This window comes from Neolamprologus brichardi, chromosome 6 (genome assembly GCF_056152115.1).
Source record: "Neolamprologus brichardi isolate AB-2024 chromosome 6, ASM5615211v1, whole genome shotgun sequence".
NCBI lineage: Eukaryota > Metazoa > Chordata > Actinopteri > Cichliformes > Cichlidae > Neolamprologus > Neolamprologus brichardi.
This window is the reverse complement of record NC_142109.1, coordinates 9,637,732-9,658,541: the sequence shown is the minus strand read 5'-3', so window position 1 is coordinate 9,658,541 and position 20,810 is coordinate 9,637,732. Positions and strand designations below refer to the sequence as shown.

Sequence of the window (20,810 nt, the reverse complement as noted above, 5' to 3'; positions counted from 1 at the left end):
GTGTTCATTTAAGCCGTATCCCATTCTGGCGTTGACCCTGTTGCTTGGGCAGGTGTCCGGATTAGTATGAGACTTGTAGCTGCGTGCTGAGTGGAGTAATTGTTGAATATGGCAACAGGAAAGGAGACAGATATGATGAGATATTGATCCCTTACCAAAGGTGGAAATGGTGGGTTGCCTTGTTCTAAGTATTTATATGTTGTTGTTGTTTTCTTTTGTCGCCACAGTGGAAAGAAACGGCAGTGGTTGTGCTATGAATGTGATTTTTTTAATGTACCTCATAGGAGGATGTGAGAATGGGGAAACAAAAGCATGGAAAAGGTCAGGCTGGTGTTGACATGCAGTTTTTCTCTTGATCACAGATGGTGTGGTGGGCAGAACGTAAGGCTGAGACTTTGGGGTAATGAGGAGGAGGAGAGGTGGGGGTCTTAGGAATGTCTGTGCGTGTGTGTATGTGAAAGAGAAGTGTGGGGGTGTGCTATTTGTGAACGTATGGAGGATATGTGCAAGCGGTTTAAGTGAAAGAAAAGTGCCCGCATGAGTGTGAAGAAGGGGAGCGGGGAGGGTGAGAAAGTCAAGAGTGTGGCTGAGAGGGCAAGGAGGTGGTGTAAGAAGGAGTAGAGGAAGGAGAGAAGGGAGTGGTGAGGAAAAGGGGTGAAAAGAAAACGGTGCTGGCTTGGAGGAAGAATGCGGCGCACCGTGCTTGTCACTCACAAAGCCTTGCCTGCAGTTCAATCAATGATGACGGTATGACAACACCTCTGTGCATGTCAAAAGTTGCTCTCCTCTCCCTTCTTTCCCCAGTTGTCACACTCTCCCATCTTCCTCCCTCCCTTGCTCTCTCTCTCCCTCCCTCCTGCCAGCGGCTGCAGAGTCAGCTCCTTCTGTCCTCCTATTAATGTCAAGGTCTCACCACCAGCACCCAAGTTACCACACCCCCCAATTTTCCCACCATCAAGCCCAGCAGTCCCTTTCAGCTGTCTGGGTTTAAGGGGTGGAAGGGGCTGAATTGGAAATTAGTGAAACAGATTGGTGATGAGGCTGGTTGTGGTGAAGGGGTAGGGTGGTGGTGGTGCGGCTTTATTGATTTGATAAGCTGTGCCAGGCGGCCAATCGAAGACTGTAGATTTTCCAGGTTCCGACCCCTTTATCCCCAGCATTTATCAGGACGTTTTATTTTAGGAGGAAAAGGATGAAATTCATGAGCCAAGGTTGATCCTCCTGATCTCCCCCATGCCCCCCCTCCTTACAACCCACTCCCTCCACCCCTGCCCCTCTCCCCTTTTCACTCTCTCTCTTCTCTCCGTCAATCGATGCCCACACCCGTCCTCATAAATGCGAGGGGGTTTATATGAGCCAACTCGCGTCTCTGGGAGCACATTTAAATAAGCTCATCGATCTTTCATTTTAGAGTTTAAGTGACGGCAGCATTTTACTGTCCCCCCATCCACCCACCCCCACCTCCGTCTCTCATCTGCTCACCTCTCCACACTCCCTTCTTTATTCATAACTCATCCCCCCCTCACCCTCCAACCTCTGCCTCCCTGTCAGGGAGTGGGTTCTGCTCCACAGCTGTTTGACTGATTCACATTTCCAGCATGGATCCAGACAGAGCCTCATTGTAGACTTTACGTATATTCTGGTGAAGTCAAGGATAGGTCACATACGCAGTGTTTCCAAATGTTAATCATATTCTACATCAATAACAGAGGGAGTCCAGAAGGCTTTCCTATCTTTAATATAGCTGTTCAGTGATGAAAAACGATTTCTTGGTTTTTATAAAAGCAGCCTTTTTTTTTTAGGTTCTGTACCAAACCCAAACCACTCAGGACCACTGCCGAATAAAGTTTGAAAATGTGCAGGAGTTCACGTGTATAGCACGTTTTTGCTGGGCCCCCTTTTGTTTTACATGAAAAATGTTCGCCCCCCGCCCCCGCGCGTGCACACGCACACGCACTAACACATCCTCCAACCACACACCCCCATATTTTGCTCCATTGCGGTTTATTTCACACCTCAAACATTTAGTAAACAATTAAGCAAATACAAGTAATCTGCAATAAATGACACGTAGTACTACTCACTCTTTTGTAAACGCAGCTGTTTCGTCCACACGTAAACGGCGTTTGGAATCACCAAAACTGAGATTTTTTAAAACTCCTTTTTTTTATTTTACGTGTGGACGAGGAATACAGAGTTGGTCACGCAACGTCAAAGGTATGTGCCTTTTTTGACATCATGCTGTGCGCCACGTTATTGTTTACATGAGATGAATTGCAGAATGGCAGATAGAGACAAAATACTGTTACTGTTAATCTGACTATCCTCAGGTTTTACACGCAGTTACTGGCCATCCATTTACAAAGGCAGAGGCATCACGGTGTAATTATTTTACATGTAGTTGTTTTTTTTTCCTGTGTAATAATATTCAACATTGCTATCAATACATTTTTCAAAAAAAATGCCTCTCTGTGCAAAATGGGTTTAAAAACATAAACAACTGTGGGATACTGTTTGTCCGTGATTTGAAGCGGGGGAACAAATCGTGGCAGGATCAGCCTGATGTTATTTTTATCCCGCTGTAACTTTACTGTATAAAGAGCTAACATCTCCAAAATGTCAGGAGTAGTCATTACAAGTGTTTGTGAACTAAAAATCAAGAATGTGGGATACTGTTTGTCCGTGATTTGAAGAGCCCAGCGCGTGCTCCCAACGAAGGGAAAACCAATTCTGCATTGGAGACTTACCTTCGCACTTGTGCAGATGAAACCAAAGGGCAGATATGCTTCACCATATTTTCTAGTCTTTGGCTTAGAATGAAGTTGGACTGGAAACATAGTCAGCTACGCTTCATCTCCTGCTTTGCGTCCCCCCCCCTCCCCCCCGCCATGGCCCCACACATTGGGTGGGAAGGTCTGATGTATGCAATGCCAGTGGTCTTTAAGAAGCCTAAATTGAACGCAGAGCTGTTATGCTTGCAGCTCCATACTAGTGGGTGTAGTGTTTTATGAATCACAGTTCAAAATAATCCTTATTTATCTTGGTGAAACGCCTCAGCCGCTCATCATCTGTCCAAAACAAGCTGTTTTAGCTCGCTTCCCTTTACGGCCACCCTCCCTCATTGGCTGCCCCCTGTAAATAAAAGGCTTGAAAAGCAGCTGCTGTGCTTGCAACCAGAGCTGTGTGCCTGAGATAACTATTTTAAGTATATCCCAGAGTAGAAAAAATGTATGTATCATATATCAAAAAACAGATATATAATTAAACTGGACCTATAAAAGCATTGTTGGTTCAATATAGTGTGGAAAATACAGCTTTTCCAGGCTTAAATCTGACTCCAGCATGCCAGCTGTTAAACCACTGCTCTTCTCTCAAGTATAAAAAAATAAAGTGGAACGCAAAAGTTTTCCTTCTAATCATGAACTTTGAAGCTGCTTCCTTCGTCCTACGCCGGGAAAAGACTTTCACCACAAAGCTGACCCACTTAGTGGATCTATCAGTGTGTGATTAGGTTTGATATGACACATGCCATTGGCTCTGCTAAGCCGGTACTTGGTGCTGATTGGTCCACTGGGCATGCTTAAGTGAATTGAGGTCAGAGATAGGACATTATATGGTGGGCTGTGGGCTGGGAAGGTTCAGAGCATGATGTCAAAACCCAAATCAAATAGATTAGCATGCAGTTTGATGCACAAACTTCCATCCTCAAGTACACACTAAAGTCCTTCCCTCTCATCAGTGTCAAACAGCAAAAGCGGACGTGGAAATTTGCTTAACCTTGGAGTAATGAGGAGAGGGTAGATTAGAAGGCTCATCTAAATGATGATCATTGTCAGTGCTGTACTCGCTATTCATGTTTTTGAATTTATTTTATTATTTTTTTACTCTACTGACAGCCTCACCAATATTATGCCGTTATTTTCCATTTTTCATCATCTTCCACTGATGGTCTCACATTTCTGTGGCAACCTTTGCTTGGAGCTAAGAAAAAAACCCCAATATTTTAAGAACAGTAGAAGCAATTTGTATTAGAGGCTGTTTGTTACCAGAGGTGTTATTGCACCTTTCATTACTTTAGCTTGCAACCTGGGGATTTTGATACAATTTAAAATGTACATGTAATGCTTGTTATGCACATGTTCTTTCTCTGCTCACAAGTATTTAATGCCACATTTCAATTCTGGAGGCCCCTGCGGGGATGGTGAATCTATGTGTGTGTGTGTGTTTTAGAGTAGACCAAACATTGGACAGTGTGAATGCATGTGTGTGTGGGGGGGTTGTCTGATAGATGTCAGGTTAGTCAGGTGTTAGAGGAAGTGAGGTCCCTGGTCGACTCCCTTATTTCCTGTCTGTCAGGAGGAACAAATCACCACGTTTCCACTGCCACCTGACACTTTGTTCGCTGTGTCTGTGTGTGTGTTGGACTGTGTGCATGCTTGGTATGTGAAAGAGATTCTGGTCTTGACAGGACTACAGAGTACATACAGTATGTGTTGCTGCCCGTGCACATTGTTTTTGTGTGTGTGTATGTGTGTTAGACTGATGCTAACCCTCTATCACGCCTAAGTGTTTCTTTCTCAAAGCAGAAGAGGTGGCAGTTTAAAAGAAACAACAAAAGTTCCCTAATGGAAGATAATCACCTGTGTGTTAGTCTGTGTGTGTGTGTGTGTGTGTGTGTGTGTGTATAAAAGTAAAGTACATCTTTTCTAGCTTTTTTGTTCAAAAGCGCACACACATAAACCCACATGAAAGCTAATCTGGCTTTTTTTTGGTGAGTCAGTGAGGTTGTTGTAAAGAGGTCAGTCATGCCATGCTCCCTACTCTACTACAGTTCTACTATGAATGTGGAGAGTTAAAGGTATAAAACAGTCAACATATAGGATAAGGCGCAGATATAATTGCCAGAGGCGTTGTGCGTTTTTCTCTTTCTGCTCAGTTTGTGCTTCTGCCCAGTCAGAATGGTATTTTGTCTTTGTGAAAAGATGCATTTTGCTGGAGTTTTACCTCAAAAACATCCTTCAGAGCTTTGAAATGTGAACCAAGCGGGGTAGAATGTGGTTTTTCTCTCTTTCTGTCTCTGTCTCTCTGGTGTCCTGTCTGTTTTGCTTCTTTTTGCTTTTCGTTTTTTTGGTGTTTGTTCTTCCAGTATCGTTCGTCTTCTTCTTGGTGTTGGATTCTCTCTTCCTTCTGTCTCTCTCTCTCCACGAGGACACAAGAATCTATTGCTGCAGGCCGCACAGGTGGAATGGAAGCTGTTTTGCTGTTTAGGCCTTGGTGTTTATTATGTAAGATAGGGGGAGGAGGCTGCTATTGATCCACTCTGTGTATGTGTTCGAGGAGTTGGGGGATATCGCACAGAAACCTTATCTAGTACTTTTTTTTCTATTTCTCAAGCGATTTATCGAAATGAAACATAATGACCGCAAAACATGCACAGTTGGTTGTAATCGTAACGAAGCAAAAGACACAGAGATTGATTGGCCGACAACAAGACAGAGAAGTTCTTGTTCATGCATGCACTCTCAAGTGCTGCTTGTTATCTTAACTGCTAATTTATTAAGTGTCAACTCATACATGTAGTGTGTGTCCCTCTGTGGAGATTTCCTACTCACATACAGTGAATTGTGTAAGTTTAAGGGCTGTACGTCAGGGCTGACTGGCACATTGGACGATTGTTTGGTCGATACACTCTCATTTGACCAAAGTCTCGTTGGTCAGACAATCAGCAGTGTTTCTTTAATCAGGGGAAAAGTGCTACATCAATAGCCTTCAAGGACTGTGCACTTAGTTTTTGGAGCCTGAGCTTTGGACTTGCCCAACCTAATGAAACCTAATAAAACTTGCTAGATCTAAGTATTTTAATATTTACCTTTACATATACTTCAAGGTCAACTCCAGACTGTTTGACACCATACCACAAGACATTGGTGTGACCTCCCTGTGTTAAATGATATGGCTGTAACTCTGATGAACATTTTTTCTCAGTTAGTTGGTATTATATAACCCAAATATTGAAACTGTTAGTTAATGATCAGTAAGGAGGATGATTGTTAATTGCAGCTTTATTGTTTAAAGATGCTCGGTGCGGGTAACTCATCACATCTGTCTATGATTCCTGTTGTTTTTCTTCAGTGAAAAAGAAATTACCAGCAATACTGATAATTTGATAAATCTGTTCATAAATCTGAATAAATTAAACATGGAACAGGTAAGTTGTACTATTAATCACAAATACTCTTTTTTTAACAGGCTATGTTGAAAACATGCATAGGAAATATTTCATATATAGTTTATTTTGTCTTTCTGCAGCCCATATAAATATGTTAAAATCCAATATTATGCCTGGGTAGTCACAACTTTAATATGTGACATCCACCCAACAGAGAGCATAGTGAGGGACAGGCAGGTTTGCTGAACAGCTGCTGCATAGAGGAACCAAATCAGCTCACTGTCAGGAGGGAAATTCTTCTCCTGGTTTGAACCTGAAAATGATTTTTTATGTTGTATAGTGGAGCGTCTGACATTTGGCTTTAATGTTAAACACTTGTTATTGGAATTAAATAGGACAGTGACCTCTAAATTCAGGTTTTGAGCGGTTTGCCTTAGGGCTATAGCTGTGTCCAAAGGTAATTAATTAATAATGCATTGTTCAAATTTGGTAAGGATCTAATTGAGATCAAGCCACAAAGAGTCAAAGCAAGACTTTCTAGTGGTTGCTGTGCACATTATTGCCAGTTACACACTAATATAATGCGACCTCTGGCTATTGGGAAACCAAAATGGCTATTAGCAGTTGTTGTCAAGGAGAGTTATTGTCAGTGGTGAGGAGTGACAGAGTGCTTGCATAGCAGCTTGGTAAGACCTCACAAACTGTGGCATATGGTCTTGAGTCTGATTTCGCAATATTCTGCAATATTTTTTAACAAAATCATAATGTATAAGGTGTGATTTATTTATTTATGGTAAACAGTTACTGAAGTCAGTAAATTAACAAACAAGCACCAGAGTAATTGAGTTGTTAGGTACAGCCATAATGCTGACAGATCTGTTTTTCTACTCTACTTAATGCTGAACTTTTGTTTTAGCATTCTGAAGGTGGTACTTTTACTTTGTGAAGGAACTCATTACAGTTCATCACTGTTAAGCTGCTAAAGAAACAGGTGTTTGCAGGAGTTGGTACCAGAAAAAGGAATCGACATAGAGTGAACAGCAGACTTTGAATTTTTGCATTAATATTCACGAGGTGAACAAAAAAACAGCTCCGTCTATATAGTTCTACTTGATGGTCTTGACGTAAGAGGTAATGTTAGACCAACTACTGGGCCTGCAGCTCTTGTTTGCTCATAGTCAGACATGTATGGTTAATTTATCTTGTTGTTCTTTGATCCACTGTATATTGTGAAATGAAAAAAAATGGTTGTTTATAAAAAATTTAAAAAAAGAATAATAAATATATATGTTTTTTAGTCTTCCTCTTGTACTCTATATATTTATTGTATAATGGAAAGTAACTAAATACAGACAGTATTAGCTGCCTAATTCATGGCAAACAGCATTCACTGGTAGTTACATTAATGACTTTTGACACTTAACTAACAATTATTAAAATGGGGCTGACTATTTGTAAATGTTGATATACCTATAAATCATAACCCTAAATAACTAGTAGTAATTTAGTAGTAATAACCTACTACTAAATTACTGCTACAGATGATTATGATTTCACTCTCAGTTAACTGTGTAGAATGGTAAAGGCACAACAGATAGGAAATACAACTAGCCAAGTGTTAAAAGTTAAACTTTTCTCATGACTGTTAAAATGTACGTGTAACGTGCATATGAATATGCAAATTTTGCATTTGGTTCAAAAACTACATATGTTTGTGAACTGGCAGAAAAAAATAATAGTTTTTATTTGGAGCAAATATTTTAATGACTCACAGAATAGATGTTAAACATTTTTTTACCTTTGGTAGTCTATAGCCTGGGTTTAATCAAGATTGAACCAGTTGTTTAGGAGGAGTTTGAGAACAAACACTACGATCAACATAGTATGGTACTTAAATAAGCCGAGGTTCATATTAACAGCCTGTTTTTGACATTGTCATTAATAATACAATACTATAATGCTCTGGTGCTCAGTAGAGCCTTCAACACTGAACTGAAACGTTTCTGTTTTTTCTTTTTAATAAATGAATAAGCATTTTCTGACTGAGTTGTTTGTATTTTTTGTGGAATGTAATCTCGGCTGATTGTTCCTTTTGAGACCTTTGGGTGTTTTCTCTCTACAAAATCTTATTAAGAAAGAAGTGAAAAGCAGGGAAGCTAAAGGTACCAGACAAAAAATAAATAAACACAAAACACCTGGTCAATTATGAAGCTTTGGGAATATATATTTAAAAATGTCAAGAAGTAAACTGACACAGTACATTCTTGTTTGTGTGAGCATCTCATAGCTTATTCTTTTTTGATAACCCATATATGAGAAACATTATGTCCTTTTTCAGTGCTTTACAATAAGCTGCAGCCAGACGATGATGAAACAAGAACTAATAAGTGAAAGCCGCTGTGACAGCTTCATCATATGTAGTCCATTTTATGGGTTTTAATGGTATCATGCACTTTGAACCCTGTGATAACAGTAATCACTGCAAAGTTATGTACAGCTGAGTGCCTCTAAAAAGCACCACAGACAGGCGCATAAGGATTAGCCTCTAATCAGGGCAATAATTAGATGGGTTTCACATGGAAAAATGTTTGTGAAACCTATTTTGTATATTAGCACTGAAAGTTGTTTGCTGCATATTTCATAGCTGTACCAAGTATGACCCTGTGACATTTTATTTACCACCATATTTCAAGTGTGACTGTAGCTAGTTAGCAGATTTTTTTCTCCAGGTTGTTGTTGTTTTTCTTTCTTGGTACATCTGAAGAACTCAGAAGGAGAAGTTTCATCATTTCATCATTTAATTAAAAATTGCAAAGCAGCAAACAGATCCTTCTTGTGCTATTCAGAAGAATATCATTTGAGCTTTGTTTATTTTAGTTACTGAGTACGATATGAAAACGACTTCTTTCATTTTTGCATAAACTGCTTCCCACCACCGTTTGTCTTTTATTTGAAACTTGAAAATCAGGTTAGGAGCAAGCACCACCACAACTAAACTGTCATGACCAAAATGTGACCAAAATGATTCTTGTATTTTAAGAAATATATAGTCATAAATGAGAATGAGAAAAAAAAGAAAATATAACTAGCAGTTGCTGAGGTTGTTAGATCAGTGTTAAATCAGCACTTGTTAAGTCAGTTTCCTAGTATTTGAAGCCAGTATCGTCTACATCCATGTTTACTAGCTTTCAGTCTTATACTTCATTGTTGTTCTTGCATATTGTTTAGCATATTATAGCACGTTTCCTCCACATTTTGAAATGTGGAAGAGTGTGAAACCCCTTTTAGTACTGTGTTGCATCACCTACTTGCACGAGATAAACAAAACAGTGACCCATTTACAGGAAAAGCAGTTCAGTAGAAGTACTGGAAGCCTACGTCTACCGAGGGAAACTTTACAAACCTCCTACCAGTTAATTAATAATATGGAAGAATGGGCATTTGTTCAATTTTATGTAAAGTGGTTTTCTTCTGACTGTAGGGTGCATGCTATACCGTACGTCCTTGTTTTAGTGCTACTTTACAGTAGATTACTGTAATTTGTTAGTAGTCAGTGTAAGTCTGTAATATTGCAGCTATAGCGGCCAAAGTGTTGCATGCTGTGTAGGAGTTTCCCACATAGAAACTTAAATATACACATACTGTATTTCTCCATACATGTATATACAAACGGCAAAAAACAGAAAATCTCCTGTTTGATATAGTTACATTTGACTGAAACATCAATGTATGATGAGAATATGGAGTAACTAAAACTTACTTCCTTAAAATGACACCGAATCATCACAGATTTCAGGTTTCCCAGTGAGTTACAAAAAGCAATCTAGGAACAGATTTCGCTTTACAGGAACAACTGGTGAAGCTAAAATAGCAGGTGGCTAGAGACACAGCAGACAGACACACACACGCGCGCACACGCACGCACACACACACACACACACACACACACACACACACACACACACACACAGCCTCCTTCCTAATACCTGGGAAATGCCTTTAAAATCCTAGACTTGTACTGCCAGTCATTTAGTGGCGGCACTAGATTAGTCGAAGGCTTAACAGCAGTCTCACTGTGAGGTGAAGACAGTGACTCTTTTTGCCTCATCCAGATGGTTTCAGTCAGTACTGGGATTCAAACGGGCAACCATCCAGTGTATCATACCCGAGGCTGTCTCTTTTTCTCTGCACTTTCTGTTTATCTCTCACTGCGTCTTTTCTTCCCCCCGTCTTACTTTTCTACACTTTTTTCTTTAAGCGAAGCCACTTTAACTGTAGCCTCCACAGGGTGTGGAGTGATATAGAAAGATTGTTCAGTGCAAGAAGATCATGGGCCCTCTTTCCTGGGCTTCCTGCACTAAACCCACCTGGATGAGACTCTTTATTTGTTTGCATGTGCCTTTTCGTTGTGATGGGGCCAGCACGAGCTATTTGAATAGGATCTTTGCATAGTCATGGAATATTACTGAGGTCAGGCTTGGCCGAGCACAAATGCGGGAGTGTACGTCGCTGTTTTTATGAGAGCAGCATGATTTACTCGTTCAGTGCAAGGGCTTTGCCCCCTCTGCAGGTGTGTGTTCTTAGCTTGACGCGTTTGATCTGCCACAGGTGCTTATGAGGGTGGCTTTGTGTGTGCGCGTGTGTGTTCCTGGACACTCGTTTGCTTATGGTGATTTATGCTATAGGCTCAGAGCAAAAGAGACCCTTTTTGATCTCATTCAGGAACAGTCAGGAAGTACTATACTCTGTGTGTGTGTTGGTGGTTGTGTGTGCATATGAGAGAGAGTGTGTCTGGCCAGAGGTTTTTAGCTCAGTCCTTTGATCCAAGTAGAGGTGGGCATACCTCTGTGAAGAGCCAACCAGCATTATAGAGACTTGGCTCGCACTACAGAAGTGTGTGTTTGTGTGAGAGAATCAATGTGGCAGAATTGTGTGGCCAGAATAAAAAACTTGTGGCTTACATTTACTACACGCACACGTGCACACATCAACACCCTGCTGTGCCTGCTGTTGTCTCATCATTAATTGTGATGAAATAATAACAGTGTTCATGTGTCTTTAATTTCAAGACTGGTGGGCAGTTCTGGGGTAAACCCACCTTTTTCTCTGCCTTCGGCACTGCTTATGATCTATAATGACTTTATTTAATGATTAGATGATATTAGATATTTATGTTTTTGCATATTGGCCAACTGATACATTTAGTTTTTAACCACATTGGTTCTCTGAGTAGCGAATCATCCTCTGTATCTGTTTTCTATCAGCTGGGGTGAATCACCATAAGAGGTTTTACAAACTAGATTGCTTCACATGGGCCCACTTTTCTGCAACTGGAGTGGATTTGTACTTCACTTGTAGTACAGAAGTACTGTGGTCATGTTTTTGATGCTGACTAGTGCTGGATTGCTTCTGCTGTTTAGTAATGTCTTCCTGTATGTACTTTTCCTATGTTGGTTGATGAAATCAATGTTTTGATTGACTTGGGGTTGAGTAGCTAGGAATCAGGGCAAATTGTTCCTTGAAAAAGCGATAAAAAATGGAGTTTTGATTGATGGATTAGGAAATGAATGGACAAAGATGGATGAGAAGATATGCTGATGTGAAGAAATGTAATCAAGAGGAGAAAAGTAATTCAAAACGAAAGTAAAAAAAGAGGGATAAGAGTCAGTTATGGGGGTCACTGGAGTAGAGAGATAGATGAGAAAAGTCTGCTGAGAAACTGAGATAGAGATAATCAAAGATTCTTAGTCAAGACAGATGAAGTGAGCTCCTCAAATAAAAGACTAAGACGTGGGAAAATAGTTGGCTAACAGACTTCCTTTATCTAATTTTTTAATTCCCCTCTCACTCACTTCATCTTTCTCTCCAATCGTTGCCCATCACTCTTGTCTTCTATCCCTGCCCTGCCTTACATCTTTCTTTCCTTTCTACCACTTATTTCTCTTCTCCACTCACTGTAATTGGGAAGGGGAGGTGCGCACACATTCATCTCATTAAGTGCACGCACAGGCCCGCACACAAACACAACACCATTCTCAGAGACATTTTGTTATCCTATAGTAAAATGAATTTGTGTGCACTGAGCCACAAGTCGTCTCTCACAGGATTCACTTTATCTTGTGAATGTGGGAGTAGAAGGAGAGAAAGGCAAACAAATGAAAATAAAATGAAAGCATTCGAGCGAAAGAGAGAAATTAATTATCTTGTTTGCCTGTTGATGCAAAACTTTCAATAGTGCCCTGTGCTGAGCTCCTGTGCTGAACAAACACACTATACGCAGCCACACACACACATACGCAGACTCTCACATGCCGACACTCACACACAACCTCAGTCATCTTGAGTTATATCCCAACCTAGAGGCTCAGCTGTGTTGTCTATCGTGGTTGTGCTTGACTCAGCAGAATGTTCATGGGAGACAACAGTGCCACTCATTGTTTTGTATGGCCGGGTGCACTTCCAACCTGTCATCACATCACTCCGCTGGACATGACATTTACCTTTGAACGCTTGTGAGTGCAGCAGAAATGTGATTGCAATGTCAAGCATCAGATTCATGCAATACCTGTGGAAGTGTTTTTTTTTGGGACGTGAGTGCCCTATACCCAGTTTGCGGTAGAAAGTAACAGTTGTGGAAAAACAACAAGAAAATACTAATTATTTATGAAGAATTATGGGAAAAAACTTGCACGTTGGTACTGCAGTCTGAAAATGCAGAAGGCTTAACTGCCACCACACTAATGGTTAAGTAAAAATGCATTTTTCATGCAGGCCCAGATTACACCATGCATCTTGTGCCGCTTTCACATGACAGCAAAATAACAATCTTTAATGAATTTTACGTTTAATTATCTTCTCTATTAAAAAAGACACAAAATTCATCAAACGGATCACTTTGGATACAAAAGACCGTAAATGAAGCGATTGACTTGAGAGGACCAGTTGTATGAAAGATGATACCAGGAGGAGCGATTTGTTTACAGTGTGTGGGGACCCAGTTTATTGGTTGATTTGTATGGATACGTTTGCATCTTATGTGTTTAGGTGCACGCAATCGAAAGTTTTGAGCACAGTCAGTTTCATTTTATGAATCAATCAATCAAGTCTTATTTAACTTACGTTTATTTGGTTTTTAATGTACTTAAAAACCAAATAAACACAAAATTATTGAAAGCAATCATATTCACATGGCAAAAACCCCCACCAAAACCCAAAATGCTTACTTATGTCATTTGAAAAGGAGGAGAAACAAAGCCAACACACACACACACACACACACACACACACACACACATACACACACATGTATATATATATATATATATATATATATATATATAATTATTAGACTGCTTCTGTTTTTTAAACTGAATTATATTTGTGCATTTCTTTCTAATCCTCTTCCATATGATTCCACTAATTCACTTCACAGACTGCTCTGCATGCTCCTCATTGTTCTTGTTATATATAAGGTTATTAGCAGTAATCAGTTGTGTTCTGTAAAGAGTTCACAAGCAGCCATTAAATTAGATTTGGAACCTGTAGTTAGGTTCCCTTCATATACAATCTGTCATACTATACTGTGATATATATTTACAGTAAGAGTGTAAAAAAGCATTCATTTAGCTAATTTAATTAAACTTTAGGCCACAGACAGTTATGTTCAAGATGTTAGTTCAACTCTCAGTTCAGTCGTTGCTATTGCCAAAGTGCATTAATGCAATTTGCTTCTAATATTGCTTCATAGGAGGGGAGATTGGATTGCTTATGAAATGTAAATTTCCTTTAAAATGGGCATTATTTTCTACTGAAAGCATATTTGTGTTGCTCTCTGTTAAATATTTGGGCTGTAATACAATAATATTTATGTTAGTCTGCTACGTGACTCAATTTTTAACCTCAAACAAGCTGGCCTAACTTACTCTTTTCTCGCCATTAAATTGTCTGTTGCTGATGTGGCTCTTATTGATGCTCAGACTGGCTTCAGCTGATACTCCAGCCCTCCTTTTAATGATGTACTCTTCCTGGTCCTACATCTCATAGTGCACTGGGTATGCATTACAAAAACTTTGCGAAACGTACAGGTTCCCTCTCATTGCAAGAAATTAGAGGTCAGCATGTCATTGTTGTTTTGAGTATCTCATAAGGCTAAATTGATTTTATAAGAGAGATTTTGATACAATAACTCATGAAGCCGTTCAGTTAATCTTCTCTTAGGGGCTTCAACAAAAGTGTGCAATTAGTCGGGTTTTAAATCTTTGTATCAAATCATGATTCACTGCAGTCCCTGCTGAATTCTTCTCATTTACTGCAGTTTTGTTTTTATTTTTTTATGGACAATGTGACTGTTATTGCCCACAATATGTTAGTCTCTGTTAGAGTTTAGACAAGACTTGGGACAGTAATTCACCAATCAGGAAAATATACAGGCATATATGTCATTGGCTTTAGTGAACATGGAAGACAGAGCGATGGGCATTACTAACCTGTTATTCGCCTGTTTGATTATCGGGCTCAGTATAGCATTTTTACAATTATAAGTATTTCATTTTTTAACCAGTTCCTGATGGAATAAATTAAATGAAAAAATAAAATCCACACTGGCTCTGATCCAGCCTCTCCACTGCCTGTAGTCACCACTCTGATCTGATTTAGTACAACATCACCAGAACATCACCTCTGAAGGCTGTCATGCCACAGAGGAAAGCATTCACAGTCAGTGAGAGAGCAGAGCTGTTTCAAAGGCAAAGTAGCACATGTTGACAAATTTGCCATTAACACCACAATCTTATAATTTATTTCTTTGACGAAGAGCATGTCCGATTTCCCAATTACACTTAAAATGCCAAAAATAATGAATTTTGTGGCAGTGAGATTCAGTTAACTGTAATTAGATAAGCATACACAGTAGAAAAGATGGACGTAGCTTCTGGGTACGGAGAGTGAAACTGATGTGGAAGTGCATTAAACCTGGATTCTTTCAATGACCTTTAGGAGTCTATAGCTGTGGCTACAAAAAGATTTCTGGTTGGATAAACGTTTATTGGATGTGACCTCTGTAAAAACTTTTCTGATGATTTTATGGGCTCAGTCACTCATTTCAGGTCATATTGAGTAAAATATTCAGTCCATTTCGTACATTTTTGTCACTGTGTTCCAGAAAGGATGTTTGTCCAGGCTTTGCTCCTTGGTATTGACAAGTCGTTAGCTAATGACCATGTTGTTTCACATTTATGTCAACCCTTCTCTCATTGTATCAGATTCAAAACACCAAGATAGTGATGTCAGTGACCCAAAAACAGGGCTTCACAAACGTATTGTTGGTGTCATGGTAGATCCGTCCATCTTTTATACTGTCTATGTTAGTAATATTGTCTAGTCAGCAGTAACTATATGGAGATAGTCAGTGTGCATACATGGAAAGCCCAAGGCAGGAAGAGCATCAGCAAATAACAGAGCAGGCTTCAATTACAAAAAACATGATGACAGTATTTACGTCAGACAGCATGAAATGGTCGTCCTGGGGAGAGAAGGGTTGCAAAGATGCTTGCAGAGGAAGTTACACAGATAGGCTATAACTATAAATAACATGCTCTTGATAGGATCTGCCTATTGAATCCAAAGAGTCCTATTAACTGTCACATCTACTGATGGTGTAGGCAAGTATTGGGACTTTTAACTTCTTAAAATTTAGTTTCATTCATATATATGTGCAAATGTTCAATGTGACTGGTGATTGAATTTTCCTGAAAGAGACCAGCTTTAGTTGACATACTATATATCTCATTTTCTCAAGGTGTAACAAATTTTCTAATTCCTTCAACCACCTATCGAAAATATGTCCTCTCCTGATGAGATTTTTCTAAGTGAACCCCCGAGTACTGTTATCTGCTTCTAGAGAAGGCTCTGCTTTCTGCCCTACATTTGTAGACAGCTACCTAGCTTCTCAGTTTCTGAGATCCAATTTGTACCAATTTATACTCAAATGTTTCGGTCAAAACAGGGTTTGACTTGTCTTGCGCAGTGAAATCACAAACACTCACTGTGGCCAGTGTAACCTTGGTATTATAACATCTATAATAGTTTCTTAATAATATGAGAGTCTTGTGTAAAAGCCAGAGTGTGGGTTTTGCTCCAATAATCCACTGTTCTAAATGTCATTCCACTGCTCTAGGCAAACATTTTGCTGATTACAGCAACCATCATTTGTGAGCAGCCTCTCATGCCCAGCAGACACACCTTGAATATTGTTTGTTTGTGTGTGTGTGTGTGTGTGTGTTTGTGTGTGCGTGTATGTGTGTGTGTGTTTGTTTTTTGCCTTGGAATTTACTGTTCAAGTCTAGTTCTTGGCAAAATGTACTTGATCATGTGCTTTGATAGTCATTTTATCTGACACAGTGACTTATTAGGATGTCTATAGCTCATCAAACTCTATACGTGTGGGCTGTGTGTGTACCTCCTTTATCAGAGCATTTTTGTACATCAGGTGTATAGATAATTGCAGTGTGTCTGTTTATTTGTGCATGTGAATTGACTTTTAAACCAGCTGCTTTCAACACACCCAACTCAATCATGGCTGAAAGAGTTTTGTAGCCTTCAGCTCCTCCCTATCTCAGTTCTCTCTTGCCTCTTTCTTTCTCTCTCTCCATTAGGGATGCGCCTGTTGACTAATTTGTGTTCTCAATTAAAAAGGAGAAAATTTGGGATAATCAAATAGTCTAATAATAAGAAAACACTCAGGAAAGAGTCAAAATTGAGCACAGTTTTAAGTGCAAGGTGAAACGTTGTTCTAACAAATATTTTGTGCATATTTTAGAGCCACTTGAAACCTTTCATGAAATTATTTTTCAACACCTAATTTATATTTTGAATTCAAGAGAAATATGTGGCACTTTGATGCTTAAATAACACTGCATACATGATGTCATATTTGTTTGCTACCCCTCATGAGGTCAGCAGATGTGATGGTTAGCGTGCGGGAAGAAGTTGGTAAAATAAAGATGGGAAAGCATTCACCAACTTTACATCAAATGTTTGGACTTATTTTGTAGTTTTAACAAGGATGAGATGAGAGATGGATATCACACTTGGGATTTGGGATTATCATATGAGATCAAAAGACTCTAGGAATACTATGAATATGGGCGCTTAGCTCACATGCCACCGCCGTGAATTAACGTTAGCTGAGGACAGAAAGGTAACGATAAATCAGTTGGCATGATAACCCATCCAGCAAAGGACACACTTAACTTGACTGTAATAAAATAACAGAATCCGTCAACTATTTTATGTGCAAATATCGGCTTCTATGGTGCTTTCTGGAAAACTAGGGCTTTTGCTGCATGGTCAAGACATTGAAACCCAGGTATGAGACACTGTTGGGATGTTTTTTTCACGGATAAGGTCGTACACAGGCTCTACACAGAACTGGTAAATGGTAAATAGACTGGTTCTTATATTTAACTTTACAAGAAAGCTTGAGGACAGCACAAAAGGTTGCATTAACTTGTGATGTGTGCAAATCCCAGGCTGTTGATTCATTTGTGACTATAATAGCTTGTTATTTCACAGAGGGCCCGTGACTGGTGTCTCATGTTCACTACAGATGTTTGAATTTAGCTGAAGTGGAAATGAAACACTAAATGTATAAAGGCTGATTTGCATCATGGAGCCCTCCTCTCAAAAACTGACATAGATGTAACACTGTCTGTGTAGCTGGATTTAAGAAATAAGTGGTTAAAGTCTTCTGTCAGTATAGAACATTATGTCACTGTGTTGGTATGTTGGTAAGACTTAGACTTAGTTTGTGTTAACTAGCTAGTAACAGAACCAATAACTCAGGGGAAAATAAGAAGACTAAAACTAAAAAATAGTTTAAGGGAGTCACTTTTGTGCTGCCCCTGGCCACAATAAGAAGTTTTATGTTAAAGCCGAGGATATACTGTCTACTTTCACTTTCTGTCTTTTTAGCAGTGAGTGATTCTTCATTGTTTGGCTAGCTGCACTGACATGGGAAAATCCATCCGTTAGCTGTAATGTTCATGTTTGTAAAAGACTTTATAAATGAGGACTGTGTGGAGGAGAGCCTGTTTGAGTCAGATGACAGGTGATTCACCAAAAAGCTAAACATTAGTACAAAAAGTTCACTTTGAGAGGTGAATACAATATTTATGACAGGTTTTGACTGTGAAAAAAGAGTTAAATCTCTCAGATAAACAGACACAACCACGTTTGCTTATGGCACACAGGTGGTCCACTGATGCAAACGGACCCCCAACACACTACCACCTCTGTTTAGGACGCTATGTTTAGGACAAAGATAAAATAGACCTTTTTTGAAAAAGTTTGGAGGGTCATTGTCTTTGCTTTATGATTGCCAGGATTAACAAAAACAAACTAAATCACACATTTTAATTCAAAGGTTAGGGTTGAAAAAATAATAACTTTGATAACTGAGTGTCAATCAGTGCTGCACATTAAAACGATATGAATATTTTTTTAGTTAGTTTCAGTATTTCTGGTGCCGACTAAGTAGGTTAGTAACATTTAATAGCCGAGTTGGCTAATCAGGCACACCTCTATTCCCCACATTGCTTTTTTCTTTCTGTTTTCACGGCGTCCTGTTCATGCCTGCTCTAAATCAAATTAGCTGGACTCATGGATGTATTACACTTGTATAATGAAACAGTTGGTTCTTTTTGTCTTTTCACACAAGCTCAGATTCACACTCACACAAGCAAAGCAGACAGTCAACAAAAACCTATATTATCATAAAAGAATAGTGAGTGAGAAGGAGGGAGGCTGGATACATTTTGTTTGTTGGGGAAGTAACAATACTGTATTTGTATTTTCTATTTAGTTGCATTTGTTTGGATTCTTTTTTTTCCTGTTCCAGAGACTCAGTGCAAAGAGAAACATACTGAGCTAATGTAGCCCAAAAATTAAGATCACAAATAAACCGGTTGTAAGCAGATTACAGCTGCTGTCAAATATACAGACACACATACACAGATATGCAGCTCAGCATACACACATAAGGGTATATACTGTATACACTGTAGGTATACTTGAATGAAAAAACTGTTTTATTTCTTTTGTTTTTCAATTTTATGCAGTGCAGTTCTGCTGAAACGGTGCATTGTGTTGCACTTAAGCACACAGGCACACAAAAAAGCTAAGTGAACAAAACACCCACTAACCAAAAACAGGTTTATTCGCTGACTGAGCAAGATGCAAGTTTAGTGGTCAGTGATTTTTCTCATGTTAGCACAATAGAAGTCGCATTAATTTTTCTGTCAGAACAAGCGCACACATCTGTCTAAAATGTAGCGACATGTGTGAGAGAGAGGTTAAACGTGTTTGCGAACGTTTGTGGTTTACACTTCCACTAGTTTCTAGATTTTAAGGACATTTGAATAATTGCTCATTTTCCCTTTTCTCTTTCCTGCTGTTCCTCATGCCCTCTCACCGCTCCTGGACTGACTGTGTCTTTCCATATTGTAACCCACCCCACCCCCACCAGCCCTGTGGACTCACATTACTTTCACTCTGCAGAAACTTTTTTTTTCATATAATTCTCCCGCTACCCTCTTTTGTCCTGTCACTTGCCTCCCCCTTTCCATCTCCTGTCCCCATTTCCTTCCTTTTAATCTCCCTTCTTGATGTCCTTCTTTCCATCTGGCTCCATACAAGGGAAAGTGGGTGGCAGCCCCATCCCAGAGGGGAGATCCACTAACTGCACCCTTTGGCACCAGCTGTCTGTGTAAGGCCCAATGTATGTGCACTCTTGCGTGGCTTCGGGTGACGTCTTTTTTTCCTCTTGTGTGTGTTTGAGAGGGGAAAAAAATGAGTGAGTCACAAGAGAGGGTGGTTGGTGAATGTGGTCTGTAACTCTATCTTGGACGACATGCAGCTAAAAGCATTAGGTTATAACAACTGCCAGGCCTGGCAGCATTTGACAGGGCTTTGGGCAAGGATAGAAGGACAAATGGGGTGTGGTGCCTTACAGCTGTATGTGTGTGTGTGTGTCTGTGTGTGTGTGTGTGTTTGTAGCCCATTCTATCAGCATCGGTCCCTGTGTGAGCACTTAGTGATTATGGTAGCCCAGAGTTGTTAATTTGTGTAATCAGGGTTTAATTGGCATTGAGGAAAACACATTAATCAGACCAGAATAAGTCTCCATCTTCTTTGCGCTTTTCATTAGCCTGCTTCAATCAGCCAATCACAAGCAGCCTGGGAGCCTGGCACTCTGGGTTATAATCACAGCTCTCAAAACAGCCCAATGGTGGTGACTTACTGGTCTCACCATGTGGTCAGAATGCCACTTTTTTACATATTAACTAAAGCACTGAAGCCCGTGTAATTTGATAAGGAAATTTGTACATGCCTTGTGCTGTGTGTTTATGTGCGTGAAGATGGTGTTAAGTATGAAACTTTTAAAGCTTAAGCTCTCCAGTGTATGAGAGAATGTGCTCACATGAACGGGTTTTATCTTTCGTCTGTGACTTTTGTGCAGACGGTTGCTGCATCTGTTCGAGAACCTTTGTGGGCTACATCAATACATTTATCTGATCCTCTGCAGAGAGAACACACACACATACACACACGCAAAATGAAAACAAGTAGGCTATCAAAACCTTAA

At 39.7% G+C, this 20,810-nt stretch overlaps 1 protein-coding gene across 2 annotated transcripts in view; it reads left to right on the top strand.

Moving 5' to 3' along the window:
- sdk1b (sidekick cell adhesion molecule 1b) overlaps positions 1–20,810 on the top strand; it is a 277,836-nt gene that overhangs the window by 2,244 nt on the left and 254,782 nt on the right. The window lies entirely within an intron of this gene.